The sequence below is a fragment of the Castor canadensis genome, chromosome 1 (assembly GCF_047511655.1).
Source record: "Castor canadensis chromosome 1, mCasCan1.hap1v2, whole genome shotgun sequence".
Taxonomy (NCBI): Eukaryota; Metazoa; Chordata; class Mammalia; order Rodentia; family Castoridae; genus Castor; species Castor canadensis.
The window spans coordinates 113,731,313-113,745,968 of record NC_133386.1 but is presented as its reverse complement, the minus strand read 5'-3'; the positions used below and the strand labels follow the sequence as shown (position 1 = coordinate 113,745,968).

The 14,656-nt window shown below is 39.5% G+C and overlaps 1 pseudogene; it reads left to right on the top strand.

Moving 5' to 3' along the window:
- Window positions 1-14,656, top strand: part of LOC109679001 (deuterosome assembly protein 1-like) — a 569,124-nt pseudogene that overhangs the window by 377,644 nt on the left and 176,824 nt on the right.

The following is a 14,656-nucleotide window of genomic DNA, read 5'->3' as shown; positions in this document are numbered from 1 at the left end:
TAAAAAGGAAAACTTACGTGGTTTCCCATCTGCCATGAAAAAATCTGCCTGTTACCTAAGCCTTTTTATTTCTAAACACTGGACACACAAAAAGTTAAATCAGATCATGACTCCATGAGAGTTTTATCACAAAATAGTATTTGCATTCTTTAAATTCCATTTGAGTGTTTTCATGTTCTAGGTCATCACAGCCTCCACTGAGCCTACTTCACTGACTCCTACAGACTTTAACTTTGCTCATTTATTATTTAAAGCGACATTTTTGTTTAAGATAGCTATTCAAGGGAGTTCATTATGAAATTTCCATGTATATGTGTATTATAATCAAACTGGTTCATCCCCTCCATTTTTCTTTTTACCTTAGTCCCCTTATAGTTATTTCAAAAGGCTTAAAAATCATTTTCACTCTTGTATAGAAAGTACATCAACCATTTCACCTTCTTTACCTCCTTCTTTTATTCTCCCTCTCCCATTACCGACCTTCCATTAGCATGACCTGTTTTTCATTCTTGCCCTTCATTGTTCAGTGGGATTTTTGCCTTGGTATTTTATACCACACCTGGCTTGTTCTTTTCTTCTTTTCATCCTCCCTTATTCTCTTCTAACAGTCCCACTTTTGGAAACATGTTCTGTATATATTTATTTGTATATATAATATTGCTTGTGTTTGTACTGAGACTATATTACACATATGAGAGAAAACATGCAATATTTGGCTTTCTGAAAGTGAATAACTTCACTTAAGATGATGTTTTCCAATTCCATCTATTGACCTACAAATGACAAAACTTCATTCTTTATGGCTGAATAAAATTCCATTGTATACAAATACCACATTTTCTTAATCCATTCATCAGTCATAGGTCATCTGGGTTATTTCTGTAGCTTGGCTATTGTGAATGATGTTTCAATTAACATGGGTGTGCAGGTGTCTTTATTGTAATGTGACTTACATTCCTTTGGGTATATCCCTAGGAGTTGAGTTAGTGGATCATATGGCAGTTCTATTTTTAGTTGTTTGAGGAGTCTCCATACTGTTTTCCACAATGGTTGTACTAATTTACATTCCCAAAAACAGTGTGTGTATGAGGGTTCCTTTTTTCCCACATCCTCACCAACATTTGTTGTTTGTGTTCCTAATGCAGCCATTTTAACAGGAGTGAAGTGGAATCTTAAAGTGGTTTTTGATTCGCATTTCCTTTTTGGCCAGGAATGTTAATACTTTATGTGTTTGTTGACCATTTGGACTTCTTCCTGTTCAGTTCACTTGTCCATTTCTTCTCTGGGTCATTGATTTTTAGGAGTTTAGATTTTGAGCTCCTTGTGTATTCTGGTTAATTCGTTATCATACATATAGCTAAAAAAGATATTCTTCCATTCTGTGGGCTGTCTCTTCAATTTTGTGACCATTCTGTTTGTGTAGAAGCTTTTTAATTTTATGTAATTTGTCAATACTTTCTCTTGGTTGCCGAGCCATTTGAGTTTTATTTAGGGGGTTGTTGCCTATGCTATACATTCCAGTGTGTTCCCTGCTCTTTCCTGCACTAACTTACAAGTTTTAAGTCCTATATTAAGATCCTTTATCCACTTTGAGTTGATACTTGTACAGGAAGAAAGACATGGATCTAGTTTCAGTTTTCTGCACACAGATACCAGTTTTCCTAGCAACATTTGTTGAAGAGACTGTCTTTTTTCCTTTGTATGTTTGGGTACCTTTGTCAAAAGTCTGGTGGAGGTAGCTGCATGTATTCATATCTAGTCTTCCATTCTGTTCCAGTAGTCTTCCTGTCTGTTTTTGTGACAGTACCATGTGTTTTTATTGCTATGGCTCTGTAGTATAGTTTGAAGTAAAGTATTGTGATACTTGCAGTGTTGCTGTTTTCACTCAGTATTGCCTTGGCTATTCGCAGTCTTTTTTGCTTCCATATGAGCTTTAGGATTGACTTTTCAATCTCTGTGATGAATGTCTTTGAAATATTGATGAGTATTGCATTGAACATGTAGATTGCTTTTGGTGATACAGCCATTTTTATAATATTGATTCTGCTAACCCATGAGCATAGGAGAACTTTCCAACTACTGTAGTCTTCTTTGATTTCTTTCTACAATGGTTTTCATTGTAGAGGTCTTTCACTTACTTTGTGAATTTTATTCCTAGGTTTTTTTTTTTCTTAAGGCTATTGTAAATGGAATCGTTTTCCAATATTCTTTCCTATATTCTTTCAGTAGAAAGGCTACCGATTTTTTAAAATTGATTTTGTATCCTGCTATTTTGTTGATGGTGCTTATGATATGTAGGAGTTTTTTGTGTATTGTAGTTATAAGATCATGTCATCTGCAAATAGGGATAGTCTGGCTTCTTCCTTTCCTATTTGCATTCCTTTTATTTCTTCTTCCTATCTTTTTACTCTAAGAACTCCAAGACAGTGTTGAATAAGAGTGGAGAGACTAGACACCCTTGTCTTCTTCCTGACTTTAGAGGAAATTGTTTCAGTTTTTCCCATTTAGTATAATGTTGGCTATAGGCTCATTGTATTGTGTTGAGGTACATTCCTTCTATTACTCGTTTCATCACAGATTTTTTCATGAAAGAATAGTGAATTTTGTTGAAGACTTTTTCTGCATCTATTGAGATAATCATGTGGTTTTTGTCTTTGCTTCTGTTAATACGCTGTATTACATTTAATGATTTGTATATATTGGGCCATCCCTGCATCCCTAAAATGAAACTGACTTATGGTGCATGATCTTTTTGATATGTTGTTGAATTTGGTTTGCCAGTATTTTGAGAATTTTTGCATCTAAGTTCATTAAAGAGATTGGCCTATAATTCTGTCTTTTGTGGGTGTATGTGTGTGTGTGTGTGTGTGTGTGTCCTTCTCTGGTTTGGGGATGGGTATAATACTAGCTTCATAGAATTATTTTGGCAGTGTTTCTTCCCTTTCTATTTCATGGAAAAGTTTGAGGAGTATTGATATTAGTTCTTCTTTAAAGGTCTGGTAGAATTCATCAGTGAATCCAATGGGATCTGGACTTTTCTCTTTGGAGAGACTTTTTATTATTGCTTTAATCTCATTGCTTGTTATAGATCTGTTTAGGTGATTTTTATCCTCTTGATTCAATTTTGGTTGGTCACATGTGTCTAGAACTTTGTCCATTTTTCCTAGATTTTCCAATTTATTTGAATATAGGTTTTCAAAATAATCCCTGGGTTTCCTTGGTGTTTATTGTGGTTTCCTCTTTTTCTTTTCTAATTTTATTAATTTGGGTCTTTTTCCTCCTTATTTTAGTCAGGTTTGCCAGGAGTTTATCAATCTTACTTATCTTTTCAATGAACTAACTTTTTGTTTTGTTGATTCTTTGTATTTTTTTTTGTTCTCTCTTTCCTTGATTTGGTCCTTATTTTTATTATCTCTCTCTCCTATAGTTTTGGGTTTACCTTGTTCTTGTCTATGTGGAAGTCAGAGATGCAGCATTAGGTAATTTATTTGAGATCTTTCTATGTTTTTAACATACACATTCATGGCTATAACCTCTCCTTTAGCACTGCCGTTGTGATAACCCATAGGTTCTAATAGGTTGTGCATTTCTTTTCCATTAAGTTTCAAAAACTTTTCATGTCCTTTATTTCTTCTTCTTCCTTCTTATTTTTCCCTTATCATGGAGCAACATGTTGTTCAGTCTCTCAGTGTTTGAATATTTTCTGCTGTTTCTTTTGCTATTGAGTTCTAGTTTTATTCTGTTGTGGCCAGACAGTATGCAGGGGTTTGTTTCAATTTTCTTATATTCTTTAAGACTTGCTTTGTGACCTAAAATATGATCTGTTTTGGAGAAAGTTTCATGGGCTGCTGAAAAGAATGTATATTGTGCTGTTTCAGAATGGAATACTCTGTAGACTTCTGTCAGATCCATTTGATTTATGGTATCATTTAATTTTAAAGTTTCTTTGTTGATTCAATGACCTATCTATTGGTAATAGTGGAGTATTGAAGTCTCCCACTATCGCTGTGTTGGTGTCTAATCTTTTCATTTATCTGGGTTTTTTTTTTAATAATTGCCTTGGTTTCATTTGCTATTTCTTGAGATCCTTTTTGAATTCATTTAGTAGTTTCTGTGTCTTCTCAATATTTTTTTCTGTATTCTCTTGGGATTCATTGAGTTGTTTTTGAAGGTTGTCTTTAAGCCCCTTAAACATTCTTGTTATTGTTCTTCTGACCTCAGTGTCTAAAGATCTATCCCCTTAATTAGCCACTAAATCCTCTAGTATATGATTATTAACCTTTTGAGGAGTCATGTTTCCTTGCCTTCTCTTATTCACCATTTTTTTATTTTGAGATTTACTCATGTGTTGTTGATTAACTGGGGGGATTGAATCACCTGTTATCTTTTCCTTGACTTATTTTCTGTATTCTGGCTAGCTTAGTTGTGAGCTAGGTTGTTGTAACATTTCTATTCACTGACCTGGAGGTATAACTTAGCAGTAACAATTTCACAAAGTCAATGCTGAACCAGTTATTTTGCATAGTATTATCTATAAACAGTGGTGTTGGGGAAATAGCAGTTATTTGCATAGAGATTAAAACTTAGGTAATAAAATTGATGGGCATAAAAGAGAAGATGGGGATACCCAGGTAGGGGGATAGGAAAGGGAAAAAAGAGGTATGATGTGGGGACTATAGGATAATAAGACCCTAATGTGTGTGAAGGTATAGTTCAGTCATTGTGGAGGAGGGTGCTATTGTCAGGGATTGCAGAAGAATAGGAAGGATGTGAGCAAGGTGTGAAGTTGATATAATGGACTACTCAATGAGTGGTTAGTGTGTGAAGGAGATAGGGACAGTGGAGGGAGAAGGAAGGGGAGGAGAGAAAGATAAGGAGAGGGACAGAAGAAAATAAAAAGTAGAGGAAGAAAAAAGTCAGAAGAGCTAAAAGAAAATGGAACAAAAGAAGGATAAACAAACTAAAATTTCAACAAAATGGAAAAAGAGATCATACATGTTTGTGTGTATGTATGTGTACATATATGTATGCACACAGTACAAATTTCTTCTTTGTTGTGGTATACTTGGCTCTTCCCTCTGATTTCTAATCCAGGTGCTGTTCTTTCTGACAGGGGCTTTCTCTGGGTCTCTACCTCTCCTTAAGATTGATATGCTAGGTTTAGGTAGCAATCTGTGGTGACCCTCTCTACAGGACAGGTTAGGGAGCATTATGAGTGGTCTAAAATAGTTTAAATAATATTGGAATTAGAAGTTCTCTGAAGCTTAGAAAGAACTTAGCTGCAAAATAATCTAGGCCTGAAAAATCTTTAGTTGGAGCCAAATAATAAAGCAAGCAGGCTTTAAGCAGGCTTTATTGAGAGCGCACTCTCGCGCGTGGTTCACCGTCCCCAAAGAGCAGGGCCAGAGAAGTCACGCCGGAGAAATGGCAGCCCAGTTTTTATATCCTGGGTGAAGTCAAGAGCTTAAGGTATTATGGGGCATCGGGATAGGTCGAGGTTTGGTCGGAAGGAGCTCGGGGTAATATGGGTCAGGGTATATTGCCTGCCAGCAGGAGTTGCCATGGTAATCATGAAGAGAAGGAGGGGATGGAGTGGAAAGTGAGCAGAGTCCCTGATCACCATGGGGTGGCTGCCCACAGGCCAAACATCCCAGACTCTTTGGTATAGGGGTGCAGAATCGGTTCTGGCTACTTCCTCCTGAAAGGGGGTGAAGTTAGGGGCTAGGGATGTTTTGGGTCATTTGACCGGTACAGCCGGACCCCATGGGGAGGAGCTGGTAGTCATGAATCCTGGAGCATCATCTGGTTGAACGTTACCCGAGTTAATTGGCATATGAGTGAAATCGATCTGCCAGTCTTTACCAGGCTGGCTACCATGGAGTTGTGGAGGGATTGGCGGAGATGGAGTCCGCCATGGGGGTTTGCTTGACAGCAAACAGAGCAGGCCTCCTGGACCCGATGGATGGTGGATTGGAGGCCCCTGGGGTGAAACAAGGGTTCCAGGAAGGAGAGAAGGGCCTTGGCTGGGGAGACCCAGTATCCCTTAGAGGCTAGAAAGTTAAGGAGGTTGGCTGTTCCCGTTTTAGAGTCCTGCTGGAAGGGGGAGCACAGAAGGAGGTCATCGACATATTGTAGAAGTGTACTGGGTTTCTGAAATAGGAAATTGGGGTCTACAGGGATATTGGTTAGGGTCCATAAGAGAAATGTGGATGGGCGAGTGGTGTGTAGCCACAACTGGAACTGAGATGTCCCAGACAATGGGGTTGACCGGAAGAGGAAAGGTGGGCGGAGCAGGTTTAGGAAGCGAAGGAGTTAGGTGGCTGGCAGAGGCTAGAAGGAGTGAGTGGGAAGCTAGAGGTTCTGGTAGGTGGGGAGGGATGGTTATGGAGGCCCCAAGCTTTGTTACAATATCTTGACCTAGAAGTGGGGCACAGCAGGATGGGATGATAAGGAAAGAGTGTAGAAATATAATACCTCTAGCAGAACAAGGAAGGGGCAGAGTTTTGTATGGGCAGAAGGGAAAGCCGTCAATTCCCATAACAGAGACTGATGAAGGAACTGTTAAACCCGAGTGGGCAGGCTGCAGAGAATAGGTAGTCCCCATGTCCAAGAGGAAGGAGATGGACTTACGCACTACCTGGAGTATGACCCTGGGCTCGGCGAGGGGGATTGGGGTCCCCGAGTCAAGGCATTGTCAATCTTCTGCCAGTCCGAGAAAGTAAGGGATCTGGATAGCTGGTGGGGCTGACCTCCACGAGGAGCCGTAGGGGGTAAGCCCTGTCCAGGGCAATCTGATCCCCAGTGACCCACCTGTTTGTATTTTGGGCAGGGTTTAGTTGGAGGTCTCGGGTTGGGGCACTGGCGAGCCCAGTGGCTTTTTTTTGCCACATTTGAAGCAGGCCCCCAGATGGGCTGATGGGAGGTTTCAGGTTCCTCCTTTGACTTGGGGCTGTAATCCAGCCGGCCACAGGGCTGCCACCAAGGCTTGGGTTTGGAGGGCCACCTTTTGTTGGAGGTGTTTTTTGGTGGGTTGATTTTGCTGCCTCTTTTTGGGCATTAAAATTTTAAATGCCATTTTCATCAGATTCTGTATAGGGGTTTGAGGGCCATTTTCAGCCGTTTTTAGTTTAGTTCTAATATCTGGTGTGGACTGGGATATAAAATGTCCAGCCAGGATTGGTGCCCCTGCAGGGGAGGTAGGGTCTAATTGGGTATATTGGGTGAGGGCCTCCTGGAGGCGGTTAAGAAAAAGGGTCAGGAGGCTGTGAGGCCTCCACTGTGTAGGTCTTTGGCACATCTCTATGTCAGTGTCCCCGCCTGGGCTGACAACCCAGGGCTGCATGGGGCAGAGGGTTCCCCTTATACATGTTGTCTCCCTGAGTGCTGGGTTTTGAGGAAGCCTCAGAAAGTGGCCCTTCCTGTGTGCATCCCAAATATTTCCTGGTGATGTGCTGGGACCTGGCCGGGCAGGCTCCTGAAGGAAGTGCACTCCACTGAGCCCTGTAGGAGGAGCTGTTACCCCAGCACAGGCGTCCACATGTGCAGTGGCCAGGGCAACTGCAGCTTTTGGCAAGTCTAATGAATGAGTTGGGTGTGGACTGAGGCTGGCGTGGAGGAGCCTGGGTGTGGAGGAAAGACAGGAGCCCCTAGCCTGTAGTGCTCTGTTCCCATAATCACTGAGGATGACAGCCATGTGGAGGGGCCCTGGAGCCAGTGACCCTGTACAGTACCCAGACCTGGGCTTCAGGTAGCTGGCTTAGGGGCCTTATGTCCTGCCAGATCTCTCTGTTCCTCTGCCTGGTAATGGAGTACAGTAATGACAGCTTCCAGAAAGTCATTGAGGAGAAGAGAAAGGAACATGGACTTGGACAAGGACATGTACTCACCTCTTGGAGAGGACAAAGGAGAGGGGGTGGGGAAGGGCGGTGTGAGCGAGTGTAGGAGGCTATTGGGGATGTAGGAAGGCAGGGAATAGGTGGAGCAGAGGGTGTGGGAGGCAAGGCCAAAGGAGGAGGAGGGCAAGGGAAAGCTGGATGTGACAATGAGGGTGGCTGTGGTTGGTGGTGGGGGAGGGGCGAGGAATTTAGTAGATTCAGATAAAGGAGAAGGGTTGGGGTATGGGGGAGGGGACCCAGAAGAATTGGGTGTTAGAAGGGTCTGGGAAGGGGAACATTGGAGGCACAGAGAGGGGCGAGAGCGCAGTTCCCAGAAGGCCTGTGTATATGGGACCTCAGACCATCTATGGGTTTGACGGCAAAAAATTGTCAAGATGAGTGAGGATATTAAAATCAAAAGTGCCCTGTGGAGGCCATTATGAGTTGTTGTTTAAGGTGTATTGTGGCAATGTTATGGTGCAGCAGAAAATGAGCTGCTTGCGGTGGAGGTCTGGAGAGAGTCCCAAATTTTGAAGTTTGAGAGGAGATAGGACAAGGGAGTCCCTGAGTCCGGCTTGGATTGGGAGGACCCCATCCCCGAATTGTCGGAGAGTCTCAACCTTTAGAGAAGCGTCCCTCACTAAAAGAGGAGACCTGGTTCGGAGGAGGCAGCCTGGACAAGGAAGACGTCTCTCCAAATGCCCAGGTGCGAGGAGAAGCAGAGGGGCTGATCCTGGCGCGGCCGTGACTAGGACAGGGGCCCGAGGAGGAACAAAACGGGGGAGGAGACTCACCCAAGCCGGAGCCGGAGCGTCGATCCGGAGAGGAGGAAGGGCCTCAAGCCAGGGCCTGGCCCAGGGCCCCGACTGCCTGGAGTCGGGTGAGGCTCGCTTCCTCCCGGGTTTTGGCACCAAATGTTAGGTCCACGCTGATGGGAAGGCCAAATTGGAGCCAAATAATAAAGCAAGCAGGCTTTAAGCAGGCTTTATTGAGAGCACGCTCTCGGGCGAGGTTCACCGTCCCCAAAGAGCAGGGCCGGAGAAGTAGTGCCGGAGAAATGGCAGCCCAGTTTTTATATCCTGGGTGAAGTCAAGAGCTTAAGGTATTATGGGGCATCGGGATAGGTCGAGGTTTGGTGGGGAGGAGCTCGGGGTAATATGGGTCAGGACCCATTGCCTGCCAGCAGGAGTTGCCATGGTAATCATGAAGGGAAGGAGGGTATGGAGTGGAAAGTGAACAGAGAGTCCCTGATCACCATGGGGTGGCTGCCCACCGGCCAAACAGGTACTAGTATATTCAAATTTCTTCTTAGATCATTTTGTTAATTTGTATTTTCCTAGGAAAGCTACCCATTTTAATTTGTTTCCTTGTTACCAAAGTTGGTTGGTTATATCCTGCAGTTTTTTCATTTCTTCTATATTCCATTTTGTTGTTACTGTTGGTGGTTTTGTTTGCTTATTTGCTTGAGATGGGTTCATCATGTGAGCTCAGCCTAACCTGGAACCTTGAGATTTTCCTGCCTCAGCCTCCTGAGTGCTGGGATTACAAGCACACAATCTTATCACCAGCCTATATTCTGTTTTTATGTCTCTTTTCTTATTCCTAATCTTGTATAGTTGAACACATTCCTTCTCTTTTTTTCCTTAATTCTGGCTCCCAAGAGGTTTGTTCATTTTATAAGTATGTAAAAATACTGGGTTTTTGGTTTGTTGTGTTTTCATCTACTTCATTTACTTTTAGATTTTGTCAATTAATTTCTTTTTCCTGTTGTTTTATTTTGTTGTACTTTTTCTAATTTGTTAAAATGAAGAAAACTCACATCTGTTATGTATTAAAATCCTATAAGTAGAAAAATCCCATAATTGATAGTCATTTTTAATTAATTGAGATGGATAAATAAACACAAGTAAGTCGCACTTAAAAACTTTACCTCAGGATTAAGAAACAAAAGTATTTGCATCATGATTTTGTTTTGTTTTGTTTTGTTTTTTTTGTGGAACTGGAGTTCTAACTCAGGACCTCATGCTTGCTAGACAGGTGCTCCACCATTTGAGCCACTCTGCCAGCCCTGTTTTGGTTGGGTATTTTTTGAAATAGGGTCTCACAAACTATTTCCCCGGGCTGGCTTCAAACCAATCCTCTTGATCTCTGCCTCCTAAGTAGCTAGGATTACACGTGTGAGCCACCAGCACTCGGCTGCACCATTATTTTTAAACTTTATTTTTAAGCCTTCTAACATATGTGACACTTGGATAATATTAAAGTAATGATTCCTTTTTATTTTCTAGAAAAGGAAATTACTGATCTTAAGGTTGGTCATTTCATAATAAATAAACCTATAATTGACTGTGAAGCTCCCTGCTCATTTCCACACAGGAGAAGAAAATGCATCAGCGGGATGGGAAAGAGGGTCTGCACTCAGCTGCTAACAGTCATATAAACTTGACTGTGCAAAAATGAAAAAAAAAAAAAAAAAAAAAAATAAACTTGACTGTGCAGTTCTTGTTTAACTCTGGAGAAACTTCTGCTGAGTCAACCCAGTATCTAACTTTTCCTGGGTCTCAGTGAGATACTTAGAATAGTAACAGAACTAGCAAGAGGCTACTAGCTTGGAAAGAGATGTTTTCCTTGTATTCATGTTGAAACCTACTGCATAGAAAAAAAGAGGGGTTTTCTTTTACTCTTCTCCCAGTTGCTAATGAAGAGCCAAGTTTATCATGACAGTTTTCTTTGATTCCACATTTACGTAGTCCTATAATAGCATTTATTAATTTTCATTTGATTTAAGAAAGTTTTGAAAAAATCAGATTTAATCAGAACTGAAAGTTTGTGATAATTTTTAAGACTTGATTTGCTTTTTACTATCTATAAAATCAGCTAAATAAAATAGTAATATAAAAATTTAGTGCCCTCACAATGACTAAAACATTCATGTACAGACTTAAAACTAACATACTAACCATAAAAATGATTAAAGCATGTCTTTGTGTAGATATATTTTGTTAGCGTCATTTTATTGTTAAATGTACATAACAAAAAAGAGAAACTGTCCATGCAAAATGCTATTATTCAGATATTTCAGTAATTCAACTGGCCCTCTAGTCTTTCCAAGTAAATAAGTACCAGGATGTTTTTCCATTTCAAGAGCAAGGAAACAAATTAAAACTGTGGAACTCTAAAACTTTCAAAGAAACAAGAGTTGAGTAATAATAAAAGAAAGAACATCAGAGATACAGAGGTAGGGTTAGGTGAGTCAGTGGTAGAACACTTCTAGCAGGTGGGAGGGCCTCTGTTCATCCCCAAAACTAAAAGAGGAGAAATACAAAGGTGATGTAATTAATGTGTTTTTTGTGATACCATGTACTGAGGGATATATTTCTGAAATGACCACAAAGGCATTCAAGAGAAACATGAAACAAGAGCCCTCAAAAAAGGTTGTTGCTAAGAAAAATGGAATTTTCTCTTCAATATAAAACACATACATTACCCGTGTACTTCTTTTAGGTCATACTCATAACACTTACTTAATTATGGTATATTTAGAAAATGGTGGGGTTTTTAAAAATCATTACTGTCATTCTTAATTACTTTAAGTCAGTAGTGAACCAAAAATAATCATAGATAAAATCTAATTTTATAGAAAAAACTTGAATATAATTTTAACGGAACAGCAAGCCATTAAAATTATGTATTTTGACTAATAGATACCTTGTTCAGACATCTATCAAATCTTGAGTCTCATCCAGAGATGAGATTCCAGTTGATCTTTTAAACCAGATCTGCTGATGCGAAGTTTTTCCTTTTGGAGGGCAAAATTTTATGACTGTGCCTCCTTTATATTATTACAAGTCAATTCTAGTTTTAGAATAAGCAGTCCTCTCTCTTTTAAAGCAAAGGACTACAAATTGCTTTTTTAAAAATTTGTTCTGGTGCCTCTAAAGAGTAAACATTGAGAAATCTTAAAGGCAAGGCCTAACATCCTTCAAGGCCCTCCTTTTTCAAAGATCGCCTCTGTCGGTAGTGTGGAAGCCCATAGCTCCTCCTGGATCGTCTTGTGGAAAAGTTTGGCCTCCTGGAACATTTTCTTCCACTTGTTACCTGTTTATAAAACTTTCCTAAGGTATTAAGCAGTGAGAGAAAATGTCTTTAAGTCGATACCAATATGTGAATAATCGTCGATGTGTAACAGGCAGAACTTTAGAGAAGCTGGGACGACTCTGGATGTTGTATGAATCCTTAGGTCTAAGAACGTCAGAGAGAAAAGTCTAAGCTGTAATTATTTATAGTCTGTGGATCTTGGGCCGTAGATGTTTGCAGCTTAAAAAAGATGCTGCACTTAAACAGCTTTTCATGCCAAAGTACTGTCCTTCTGAGTCAGAATTCAGTCAGCAGCAGTGTAACTCATGTACATTCAAACCCTAGGACTAGGGCTGGTGGAGTAGCTTAAGTGGTAGAACACCTGCATAGCAAGCATAAGGCCCTGAGTTCAAAGCCCAGTACCACAAAAGAAAAAAAAAATCCTAGGACTTCATAGAGTCATGGAAAGCATTTTAATGAGCTTTCATTGTCAGAACGTAGACTATGTGTGTGTGTTACTGGGATTTGAACTCAGGACCTGGCACTTGCTAAGCAGGTCCTCTACCACTTAAGCCACACTCCCATCCCTTTTTTTTTGCTTTGGTTATTCTTCAGATAGGGTCTTCTTTTTGCCTGTGACTAATTCAGACTATAACCCCCTTTACCTATACCTCTAGTATAGCTGGGATTACAAGCACACACCACCACACCCAGCTAGTTCTTTTGAGATAGATTCTTGCTAACTTTTTGTTTAGGCTTTTTCTGCCTCCCAATTAGCTAGGATTATAGGCATGAGCCACTATACCCAACCTATACAATAAACTGTGAGAATTTAGACACTCCCTAGGAAACTTACATCATTTAATTAAACAGCCTCAAAAATCTCTGTTCTTATTCTAAACCTGTCATTTTGTGACTTTAAAATCTTTCATTTTTCTTCTGAGGATGCATTAAAATTGGTCCCTTCCAGAGAGTAAAATTTTATTATGAAGTTATGTTGCTTAATGCTGTGTGGCACTGACCCAGTATCAATAGTAAGATCAATGGCAGAGAATGATCCAGAACTAGATCCTTATGTTTGTGGACTTAGCAATAAATCTTGCATGATCCAACAATGCAGAATGCTTTATGCAAATGTAATTGGAATAATTTATTATTTTAGTGTCTTCTCTTCATTTTATACCAAAATTAATTCCAAATAAGTTGCAGAATTAAATGTAAAATAATGAAACCACAAAGTACATCAAAAAGAATTCCGTTCTTTTCGATGAATATTTAGCGGTTTTTACAATGAAAAGAAGACCAAAATATACAAGTAAAGGAGAAGCTGCAAAAAGACAGATGGACAGATTTCCCTAAATTAAAAAAACCTCTCTAGATGAAACACAGCACACACTAAAATTGAAACTTAAAAATCACACAGAAAACATACTTTCAACCAACTGAAGAAACAATGGGTTTCTATACCTAATGTTAAAAATTCTTTAGCACATTTACTAAACACCAGTACTCTAATGGAAAAATGTGCAAAGGACAGTAAAAACTGCCAGAAAAATATGAAAATATACTCAACTTTACTGATAAATAAAAGTTAGTGGTTTATTTATCAAGTTGGCAAATTTAACAAAATAGTAATTCTAAGTTGTGAGTGTGACAAAATATTTTATTGGTAGGAATTTAGGGAGAAAAGTTGACACTTTGTATCAAGGTCCTCAGAAACATCCATTTGAAAGAATGGCCAAGATTTGTGCATAAGGAAATCAAAACAATGGTATTGCTAATTTTGAAAACAAACTAAATTCCCAAGAACAGAGCTATTGTTAAATTAATTTATACTTCATTAATGCAGTCATTAATATTGGGTGGTGGTACTGGGGTTTGAACTTGGGCTTTGTGCTTGGTAGGCAAGAGCTCTACATCTGGTGCCACCCATCCCTTTTTGCTTTAGTTATTTTTCAGATAGGGTCTCGCACTTTTTGCCTGGGCTGGTCTCAGACCTAGTCTTCCTACCATTGTTTCCACATAGCTGGGATTATAGACCTGTACCTTGCCTAGCCTGGTTATAATTTTATACCTATCCATATTTCATGTTGGCATTTATATATTGGTTATGATTTCATAAGTACTTGTATTTTATAATACTGACATTTTCTTGATTGTATTTTCTATGAATAGGAAAAAGACTAGAAAGATATAAATATACATATTAACAGTACTTATCACTGAGTGGGAATAGTATGGAATTTTTTGTTCTTAATGTTCCATACTTTCTGTAATGGTATGAATTATTTTAATAAAAATATTGTTATAAAGTTGAGATATGTTATTTTCATCATTAATCCACACTAGAAGACACCTTACAGACACAAAAATTTTTTAATCTGGACCATTTATTATACAGAACAATAATATGTTGTGTAACATTTTTTGTGGGCAGTGCTGTATACATACAGAAGATGTGCATCATGTATAAGCGTTCATTTATTCAGTGATAATTCATTTTATTCTCTAGAGTATGGACTTCACTAACAGGGAACATTCAAGGCATACATCTATTAACAAATTGGAATATGAGAATGAAAGGCTCCGAAATGATCTTGCAAAACTACATGTCAATGGAAAATCAGCATGGTCTAATCAAAACACCTATGAAGAAACAGGACGATATGCCTATCAAAGCCAAATAAAAGTGGAAAAAAATGAAG